Source organism: Pinus tabuliformis, chromosome 9, assembly GCF_031772625.1.
Source record: "Pinus tabuliformis cultivar Carrire ecotype Pingquan chromosome 9, CPIR1, whole genome shotgun sequence".
Classification (NCBI taxonomy): domain Eukaryota; kingdom Viridiplantae; phylum Streptophyta; class Pinopsida; order Pinales; family Pinaceae; genus Pinus; species Pinus tabuliformis.
In genome coordinates this window covers 387,910,434-387,921,903 of record NC_142307.1, presented here as the reverse complement: position 1 = coordinate 387,921,903, position 11,470 = coordinate 387,910,434, and the positions used below count along the sequence as shown (strand labels likewise).

Sequence of the window (11,470 nt, the reverse complement as noted above, 5' to 3'; positions counted from 1 at the left end):
GATCATAGCTCTAACATAGCAGCCTTACACACATGTTGGACACATTAAAATCCATCTAAAACATCTAACGAGTGATTTGATCCTCCCTAAAATCTTATTAGCCTTAATATTTACACATTTTGATTATAGCTCTAGCATAGGAGCTTTACACATATGTTGGACTCATCTGAAGCATCTAGGCTCCATACATGATCATACCCTCAACATAAGAGACAAGAATTTATACTTGGTAATATACTTCACTTTTTAAAGTGATTCTTAATGCTCGGTGATAGCGGGCATTGATTCTATTTTGATGGTGTTTGTTATATCAATCGTTAAAGCCATCTTTGTATAATATGGAATTCCGACTAACATTTTATTTTTATTTTTATTAATAAAAATAAAAATAATAAAAAAATATATGTATCATTGTTTTTTTATTTATTTATTTTTATTTAAAAATTTATTTTTTCCATGAAATAATAAGTATCCCAGGTATATGAATGAAATATCATAGTTTGATTGGTAAATCCATATAAATATTCGAATCCAAATCCATATTTAAATAATTTTCATCCAGCAGTAATTAAATATTTCAGGTTTTTCCTGAAAATAAAGAATTAACTAACAAATTAATAAGCATAAATGGAGCACTATCGAGTTGATGAGTTGCATGTACAAGATAAGCACTTATTTGATAATGTATTATAAAATCATTAAAATTTATATTGGCAAATTATATTTAGGAATATGTACAGTTTAACGATATAAATTATTAATAAATTATAAAAAATTATTAACAATTATAAAAAAGGATTAGTACTGGTTTTTCAATAAACCCATATTCAATTTGCTAGTTAGTTTTTAATCTAATGATTTGAACCTCATGTGAGTTAGTTTTCAATCCAGCAATTTGAACCTCTCTAAAATTTTAATAGCCTTAATCTTTACACATAATTTTAGCCTTAATCTTTACACATGTTGATCATAGATCTAGCATAGGAGCTTTACACATGTTGGACTTATTCCAAGCATCTAGGCTATATACATGATTATATCATTAACATGAGAGACAATGATCATATATATTGTAATTACTCTAATAGGTGTATTTATTTCAACTTTTGGACTATGGCCTTGCATAAATTTTTGAAAAAAATAAATGAATGGTTTGGATTTCATTTAGATAGAATATTTGAGGCTAATTTTTCCTTCTTCATCTTTTCTGTTATTGTTTTAATAATGAATTAAAAATTTAAATTAAATTTCCAATCTTTTCAATTGCTTGACAATGGTATTAGGTAGTGATTGGGCTTGGAGTATGTCTTAAAACTGTTTCTGCTTCACTAAGAACTGTAAGGAAACAGGGTAATGCCCCAAGACCTAGAGGCCCCTGCCCCCTTACCGGCCACCAGCTGGTTATTCTCGGTGAGACCCAGAGGCACCTGGCAGGAGTGAAAGTCTGTCCTCTTACATACCACCAGCTGGTTATTCCAGGTGGCGTGTCCCCTTACATACCACCAGCTGGTTATTCCAGGTGGCGTGGTTTTCCTTGAATAATGGTGATGAGTCAGCCTGCATTCGCGGATAGCAGTTACAGATAATTGTCTTCATTGCTAAGTTGACAACTGAGTTATAATAAATTTTCTCACCCTTTAAAACAAACATTAAACAATAATTTTTATTTCTAATTCTTTTCATTGCTCGACAAGTAACATCATGCCCTGGATTGAGCTATGGTGATTTATTTCCAACATACAAAGTTAATTCAGATTGGCGGTTGCAAAGTTACAAGTGTGCAAAATATTACCGCAGATACCAAGAATACCAACGTGAAACTAAATGCAGAATTTTTGACGCTGAGGATATTTACACACATTCACTCCAGTAATTAAAGCGGCGGAGAGGCGCCCATGCTTAATGTAGTAAAGTAAAACTACATTTAATTAATAAAGATTTTGATTTAATTAAATTCATTAAAAGCGGCCATTAGATTGATATTCCATTCCAAGTATACAAGACTTGGTTAAGACTCTTACGGGAACTGTAGTGATAAGTTATGGACTTGGAACGAATATGCTTCCTTCCGTGTTGGGTTTGGAATATCTTAAATTGTTATTCCTTTCCCATTAAGATTTTCTCGGCCTAAAATAAGGTCTAGGTGTATGTCACGATTTACCTCGTGTAATATCTTATTATAATTAACCCTGCGTAAAAGTAATTTCAAGTTACGAATCAGTTATTAACTGATTCTTGGTAGTTGTGCATTGAATGAGGGGACAACATTCCTTTTTGCGGGTAATGGTGATAGTGCTTCATCCAAAAACCGAGATGCATGCAGCGGTTGGTAGGGTTTTGGGTTCATCATTTTATGCATGTCTTCTGGTTGGAGTGAATTCATGCAATAGTTGGGGGTTATTCTTGTCTCTGTCACAGCTCTTCACTTCCATTTAATTCTTGGTTTACCTGATGGAGTTACCAGGAATTCGCCCATCCACTGGCATGCTACTATAGTGGTCAAGTTAGAGAGTACCTTCTAGGGAAATATCATTGGCATTTAGCTTTTTTCCGCACAACCTGAAATATAAAGAGCAGTGGGCAATAAATTCTGGTGAGGGTTGGCATGCTACTATAGTGGTCAAGTTAGAGAGTACCTTCTAGGGAAATATCATTGGCATTTAGCTTTTTGCCGCACAACCTGAAGTGTAAAGGGCAGTGGGCAATAAATTCTGGTGAGGGTTGGCATGCTACTATAGTGGTCAAGTTAGAGAGTACCTTCTAGGGAAATATCATTGGCATTTAGCTTTCTGCCGCACAACCTGAAGTGTAAAGGGCGGTGGGCGATAAATTCTGGTGAGGGTTCTCATAGCTGGGTGGAAGCCTTTCCGCGAAGAGGTCAGGTTAAGGCTGCCATCGCCTTGTGCGCTCCATATTTACTGTGACTTCTGGCAAGACGTATTCTATAAAAATCCCTCTCACGTAGATCATCTTTTGATGCTTCACGCTCAATTTCCTCCTGGAATGTTTGGAATGCATGATTTGGATTTCTCTGGTCAACTAAAGAGATAAGTATATGTTATTTTGCTCATAGAAATAGAAGTAAATATTGCATTCTTGGAAAAGAGAATGCATATTAAAGAAATAGAAGTAAATATTGCATCTTTGGAAAAGAGAATGCATATTAAAGAAATAGAAGTTAATATTGCATTTATGGAAAGAAAGAATGCATATAAAAGAAATAGAAGTTAAGTTGGATTTTATTGGAAAGGGATATATGCTTTATTGCATTGGGATACTAGTTAATTTAGAAGTTTCTTGTGGAAAATTTATGCATTGCATGCATGATAGAAATTGCGATATGATGTGCTTCTTGGCACATCGATAATCATTCTAACCTTCTTGAAGAAAAACGTATGTTTTATATACACAAATATAGTGTCTTTTTAGAAAAAGAGAGCATTCTTCATGCACGGAAATAATAACTTTATAAGAGACTTTTTGAAAAACAAAGATAGAGATTCTTTCCTTAAAAGACACACATGAATAGTGTTCATGCAAGAGCAAGAATCCATACTTGTTTCATGAAAAGACTATGTGCATTGAAGTAAAAATAATTGTGTTAGGAAGAACACATGTTGCATGCTCATAAGGGTAGCTATTGTGATTTTGGAAATATGATTTTGTGTGTACATAGAGAAAGTGGTCATGTTAACTTTCTTGAAAAATATAATCTCTTGAAAGATTGTCTTGCTAGATGAGTTGTGTTGACTTCTTGATTTTGATGCATAAAGAGTAAGTTAACCTTGTTTTTGTATCTTGATTTTTATGCATAAAGATGGATATCTTTAATAATTTCTCGAAAGGGAAGCTTGAGACTCCTTCATATAGGAAGATAGAGAAATGAGGTTATAATGACTTCCTTTAGGAAAGAGGTATGTGGTTTGTTGTATGAAATGATGGTAGTATTCTAATGAAGGGAATATGTGTTGTCTACATTAAAGAAGGGCTAATATGATAAGCAATGGTATGAGCAAGGAATAGTCATTGTGATATGGAGTTATGTTCTTTGTTTGTTAGAGAGACTATGTTGAGTTCTCGAAAAATAACTATGTGCAAAGAACATATGTGCTTAAGCATTAAAATAACAGTTTATTACATGTATGAAGATATAACGAATGTGTTATACATGTAGTAGAACTAATGAGTTAGAACTCTTAAAGAGAATTATGCATTATGTGTTATACATGTAGTAGAACTAATGAGTTAGAACTCTTAAAGAGAATTATGCATTAGAGTAAATAAACATTGTGGAGGTCAAACAATATTTACTTGGGTATATGTACTAGTTAAATAGTATGTCACGCTTGCTCATGCATATGAGTAGATGCTAAAGATCTCTTTTAGAGGTTGATTATTGATTCATTAATATGGTATCTAATCTTGTTGCCAAAGTTTGTTGACGACAACATTGATAGGAAATGATGGCGGTTGGTGCCAAAGGAAAGTGATGTTAACATTATGGCAGGAAAGTGATCAATGGTCCATGCGGATGAGTTCGAGATGCAAGAATGTACATTGCGAGAACAATCATGCCACAAGGAGTGTTGTATGTGGCGGTATGTAAGTAAAAGATTACATGAAAACTGTATTAGCTTTTAGCTAGTTATGTGACAACTTAATGATAATTCATTGTAATGATTTTATAGCAATGGCTAAGGGATGGAATCCCTTATAAGCCATTGAGTGAGGGGTGAAATCCCTCACGAGCGTTTAATAATAAGATTAAACATTTGCTGGTTTTCACCATACAGGGTTTCCAAGGTATACTGGTGTTCAATGGTGTGATTGCCTTTTGTGTCAGTTTGATGATGATGAATCCTTGATGTTGATGGTTCTTTGTTTGATGGCATAACCATAATGTCCAAGTATGAGATTAATTAATATGGTGAAGGAAATCATGCAATGGATGTAAGGATTCATGAGACAGTTTATGTTATCACACTACCACAGTGGTGGTTAATGGTTATGCAAATGGTTATGCAACTTACTGTCTTTTACTGCAATTTACTTGATGTACTAATGAAAATTATATCTAATGGTTAATGAGGAATTGTGGAGTTGTGAATTTGATAATTACTTGTGGGTAATTTGTATAAAAAAATTCTAACTCCCTGCTTTTACATGCGAGGTTACCGGGGTATGTGACACCTCTTCAAAGAGAGATTGACGGTGCAAATAAGTCTCAAAGTTTAGTTGTGAAATAGTAGCAGTTCTTTTGATGTAATTTAATTAATGTGGTTATTTACTTTGTAAAAGGGTATGATTCTATAAATTTACTATGGTTATAGTTAACCTGTAATCAAGCTTGTTATGGTTGCTGCATATTTTGGAATAAGAATTTTAAAATTGTAATTTAATTATTGATGTGAAATAAATATTTTGAAATATTAATAGTATTTTGAAATTTTTTATTATATTTTGAAATAATATATATTTAATTAATACATTTAATTGTGTATGCCGTTGATATATTTATATTAATTACATTTATTAATGTGGTTGGATTACTATAATTCATTTCTTAAAGTGATTTTTAATGTTTGATGGTAGGGGAGAGCCACCAATGTTTGACCAATCCATGTCAAGCAACTTGTTTGCCGCGCTGGCACCCTCACCCCTGTTACGAGACGTTGCCACCGCATGCACTGACCTGTTGCGCATACATAGCCATCGGTTCGACAGGTGGAGTCGGGGTTTAGGGTTTGTAACACCATCTCCTTTGCGGCTTGTTTTGTGCTGCGTTCATTTTTGTTCGGGTCCTATTCTTGTCTGTTTGCTCTACTAGGTAGTTGCGTGTCATTGCTCCAATGGCAGTCGCTGCTATAACGGTTGTCAGTGATGCGGGTAGTGGTTTATGGAGCAACAGAGATGGTCGTGCTGGAGGTTGTTTGGTTGTTTTCGTTTGTTTTGTCTTGTTTTTTTGACTGGTTTTTCTTCCCCATCTGGTGGTATGGGCTCGTTATTTGTTTGCGTTCCTCCCTGTGGCGGATTTAGCTTGGCTCGGTGTTGGACATGGTCATTTCGCGCTCCGAAGGGATTTTTCAGGTTTGTAGGTAAATTTGTGAGCTTGAATTTCACATTTTCTTTGCAGTTTTGGGGATATCTAACCATGTTTGATGCTGTCTTACAGGTTGTTGCAGTCTGAGCTATTGTTTTTGGAGCATCTAGGGTTACTGTGGCTTTCTAGCATGGAGAAAAAACAACAACATGACATATAAGGTAGGGCATTGTCCTACCAGCCTGAACACTGTGTTTTTTAACACATTTAGCCGAATTGGATTATTTTGCCTTTGTTATGCATGAGTATGTTTTTTTCAACATACAAATTATAAAAAATATTAACAATTATAAAAAATGATTAGTACTTGTTTTTCAATAAACCCATGTTCAATTTGCGAGTTAGTTTTCATTCTAATGATTTGAACCTCCCTAAACTTATGTCTAGTGATTTGAACCTCCTGTGAGTTAGTTTTCAATCCAGTGATTTGAACCTCCCTAAAATTTTAATAGCCTTAATCTTTACACATCATTTTAGCCTTAGTCTTAGCCTTAATCTTTACACATGTTGATCATAGCTCTAGCATAGGAGCTTTACGCACATGTTGGACTCATCCAAAGCATCTAGGCTCCATACATGGTTATATCATTAACATAAGAGACCATGATTATATACATTATAATTAAGTCAATAGGTGTATCTATTTTAACCTCTGGACGATGGCTTTGTATAAATTTTTGAAAAAAATAAATGAATGGTTTGGATTTCATAAAAAATAAATGAATAGTTTGGATTTCACTTAGATAGAATATTTGAGATTAATTTCTCTCTTCAACTTTATGTTATTATTTTAATAATGAATTAAAAATTTAAATTAAATCTCTAGTCTTTTCAATTGCTTGACAAATAGCATTGGGTAGTGATTAGGCCTGGAGTATGCCCTAAACCTGTTTCTGCTTGGCTAAGAGCTCGTCTTCCTCGGACGTAAGGAAAAAGGTTAACGACCCAAGACCAAGAGACATTTGGTAGGGGTGAAAGCCTACCCCCTTACGGACTACCAGCGTGTTATTCCAAGTGGCGTGGTTTTCCTTGAATAAGGTGATGAATAAGCTTGCATTCGCGGATAGCAGCCAAAGATGGTTGTCCTCATTGCTGGTTTGACAACAGTGAGTTATGATAGACTTTCCCACCCTGTGAAAAAAAAGCATTCGACAATGATTTTTGTTTCTAGTCCTTTCAATTGCTTAACAGTTAGCATTAGGTTGTAGCCATGGATTGGGCTATGGCAGTTTCTTGCTCAATGTGTGCTCCTGGCTCTAAACTATGTATTACCCTTAGTCTAGAAGTATGGGTATAACCAACTCTTAATTTTATAATATTACATGCGCCCTCAAGGCACTTAATGCTTGGAAATTCTCTATACACTACTAGACTGACATGCTCACTTGGTAGACTTCTCGCTCGGCGCTCCAACTATCCACTATTAACACCTTACCTCCAACCCGACTGTTACGTGTGTCCTAGCCATCTGAACGGGGTGGGGGTGGCACATGGCTCTCACTGAGGCCGAGGCGATGGGACTTCAACAATTTGGATTCCTCCTTACTCCATCAACGATGTAGGACGCTTCTTCTAACCCTAAACCTTTACTTCGCTCTTCTGTCATTTATTTGGTCTATCCCTCTATCAATGAAGCCGAGGTCTCTACGACCCTACCTGGTGGCTTCTTCTGCGATCCCCACTGTGTATTTCTGTTGTTGCCCTCTTATTGCAGAGAAACTATGGTTGCGCCTGGGTATCTTGGTTTACATTACTGGGGTTTTGATCGTGCCAGGTCTTGCTCCAGCTTGAGGTGGATGATTTATCTTAACCTAATTTAAATGTCTGCTATCCTTACCAATACGATGATTTCAGTTAAAGACAAGGGAGGTGCTCATGTTGTTCCCATTCACCAGGTACTTATGGGTTTTTTCTTCTGGTTAGTAGTTTGTCCCTTTGGTTTTGCATGGTTCTGACTTTTTTTTCCATTTTCCATCCTTAGGGTTTGTCTGAAGGCTTTTCCAAATGCTGGCTTGGAGCTCTCATGACTAGAATTCTAACCCTCATGGTCGAAGGTAAGTTTCGCCCTACAGTTCTAGTTCGTTTCTTTATGGTTTCCTGCACCTATTAATATGATCATATTTTCGTGTCGGGTTTTTTTTTTTTATAATTAATATATATATTCTGGTGCAGGTTCGATGGCCTCGATGGGTTTTTGGCTCTGCAACTCCTTCATGGGTATTGCCCCTTTCCAGGTTCCTTTCTTGATAATTCAATTGAGGTTTATTTAGCGTTCCTACTTCTAATGCTTATTGTGGTTATTGTTATAGGTATCTCCACACTGCTCCTCTGTACCCGCGCGCTTGGGGTTTTCATGGCATGGCGAAACTAACTTTGGCACATTGTTCTTCTAGTTCGGTTCCTTTGCACATTCCTCTCCTTCTTGAATTGCATTTCCTCAATGGGTCGATGGGAATACCCCTAGTGCTTCCTAGACTCACTTTATCGTTTTTTCTTCTGGAACACGCCGGTGGTGGATTTAGTTGTTGTTGCTAGTAATTTTCTATAATTTAAAGTTAAAGAGCCTAGTGCTCTTGGTACTTTTCTTTGAATATGCCACACTTAAGCTCCTACCAGCTCTAGACTTTCGTTTCCATGTTCACATTTCTCTTTCCCTTATGTATGTTTTAATTGCTACACTTGGTATAAATTTTCATTGTGACAGTCTCCCTAATGGAGATATTCTGTGTAATATTTAGCATTCATATGCATACAATGTGTAATTATGAACCCTTTTGGTGAACTTGTTACGTTGCACTTGTGATTTGGTGATATTGCCTCTGCGAAATTGTTATCTAGCTCACTGCATATTATTTTCCTGTGGATGCTTTGGATTGAATATTTGTCACTGCTATGTGGATAATTAAGGAGTTAATATACGTGGTTTTGAATTGGTTGGCTGGAGAATGTATCTATTTCTACTGATGTTGCTGAGTGATAGAAATAATATATCTGTACCTTCGAAATTGGTTATTTTAAATAGATGTTCGTTTCTGCATATTTTTTGTCAAATTGAAGCTACGATTAATTGCTATGCTCAGACTTGTTCTATGTAATAAATAATCGTATTTAGGTATATGGTGTAGTTGGGGTTTGAACAACACAGTGTGCACTCCAATTCTCTTTTCATTAAATTACCTTTATGTGTTTGCAAGTATGTTTTAATCTGCGTAATTAATTCTCTTTACTGCATGCCTTTTGTAATATGCTAGATATTTGTTGTAAACACACTCTACACTCTCTATCTGAAAATATATAATTACTTTGATGAATGAGTTTACTCTCTCCCTTTTTTCGCTGTTGATCACCAGATGAATGGATTGAATTTAGAGTTTTACCCTTTTGGTAATACTTTGCGAAACTGTTATCTAGCTTACTGCATATTATTTTCTTATGTACACTTTGGATTGAATATTTGTTACCACTATGTGGCAAATTAAGGAGTTAATATACTTGGTTTTGAATTGGTTAGCTAGAGAATGTATCTATTTCTACTGATGTTTCCTAGTGATAGAAATAATATATCTGTACCTTTGAAATTGGTTATTTTATATAGATGTTCACTTCTGCATATTTCTTGTCAAATTGAAGCTACGATTAATTGTTATGCTCAGACTCGTTCTCTGTAATAAATAATCGTATTTAGGTATCTGGTGCAGTTGGGGTTTGAACAACATAGTATGCACTCCAATTCTCTTTTCATTAAATTACCTTTATGTGTTTGCAAGTATGTTTTACTCTGCGTAATTAATTCTCTTTACTGTACACCTTTTGTAATATGCTAAATACTTGTTGTAAACACACTCTACACTCTCTATCTAAAAATATATAATTACTCTGTCCGATGAATGAGTTTACTCTCTCCCTTTTTTTCGCTGTTGATCACCACATGAATGGATTGAATTTATAGTTCTACCCCGTCTTGGGTTCTGTTTAACATCTAGCTAAAAGAGAGACAATGTTTATGGGTTAGGAGTAATGTCGTATAACTTTCCTATAGTGACTCTTCCTAAAAGCTTAAATTCTAGCTTATTTCTCCAGAGTCACGCAACTCTCTTGACGGTATAATTCTTCCCTTCATCCCTAATTCCCTCCGTACTCTGGCATTGCCTTTAGGTATGTTCAACGTTATGCTAGGCCATGGAATTTAGCATCGGTATTTTGTAATTACTCTGCTATAGGTTCTACAACTTGTATGGAAGCTATTTCACCCATTGATCTACAATCCCTGAATGAATTTAATTAAGTTAATCTACATTGAGTAGATTTGGGTTTGAGATTGGGTTCCAAGGATGGGCGCTACCCAACGCATAAAAGTAATCAAAAAATTGATGTCTTTGGAAGTAATCTTCCAAACTTATTATAAAATTTGTCGTGAAAATAATACTACAACTTGAACCTATACATCTTTGATTAAGAGACAATTAGCAAGGTTTAGGTTTCTTCCTTCCGATAATATTTAGATTACCACCTAGACTAGATTTCTTTTAAGGGAACCACGGACAGGATTGCAAGGATTCTGAGGAAGTACGGTGTGGCCGCGACCTTTAGACCTCTCAATACTATTCGTGGTTCCCTCAGGTCGGTAAAAGACCCGATTGACCCTAAGGACATGAAGGGCGTCTATGTCATTCCCTGTTCCTGTGGGACCCCTTATATTGGTGAGACTGGTCGCTCTATTAATCAACGGATAAGCGAGCATTCGGCTGACTTAAGACATGGAAGGACCAAGTCCTCGGCCCTGGCTGAGCATGCGGGAAAGACTATGCATCATGTGTGTATAGAGGAGGCTCAAGTCATTGCCAAAATTGCGCACTTTCACCATCGAAAATTTAGGGAGGCCCTGGAGATCGAAAAAAGGCCGGTCAACCTTAATAGGGATGATGGCTGGAAGATTAGCAGTTGCTGGGTCCCAGCCTTGTCTTCTTAGCCTTCTCATCTCCTTTCGTTAAGTCTTAGGGTTTCTGTCTTCCCCCTCCCCTATTTTTCTTTTGTCAGTTTTGTCCTATGATCTTGGAACGGTTGAGTTTGTTTCGGGCTATTATTGTATCTATGGGGCATATTAGTATATTACTATTTAAGTATCTCTAGGTTAACCTTAAAATTAAGTTTCCCTTAAACGAATTCCTATAAATATCAATAATTAATAATATTGATATGGTTATCCTTAATAAAGATTTTGGAATAAATTTGTGATTTAACCTATAGGTTTAAAGATACCTTAATATTAATAAAACCTTGGATTATAAGTAAGAATAGATTTTGGATTATGATTTACCTAATATTTACCTAATATAATAAAACTCTAGGAATAATAGGTGAACAAATTGT

At 35.6% G+C, this 11,470-nt stretch overlaps 1 long non-coding RNA gene across 1 annotated transcript; it reads left to right on the top strand.

Moving 5' to 3' along the window:
• The first annotated feature begins 7,469 nt into the window (after nucleotides 1–7,469).
• On the top strand, nucleotides 7,470–8,883 carry LOC149148778 (uncharacterized). The gene is made up of 5 exons (XR_016263298.1): nucleotides 7,470–7,658; nucleotides 7,875–7,995; nucleotides 8,082–8,154; nucleotides 8,273–8,317; nucleotides 8,410–8,883. It is a non-coding gene; the product is annotated as an uncharacterized LOC149148778 (long non-coding RNA).
• Nucleotides 8,884–11,470: the final 2,587 nt, after the last annotated feature.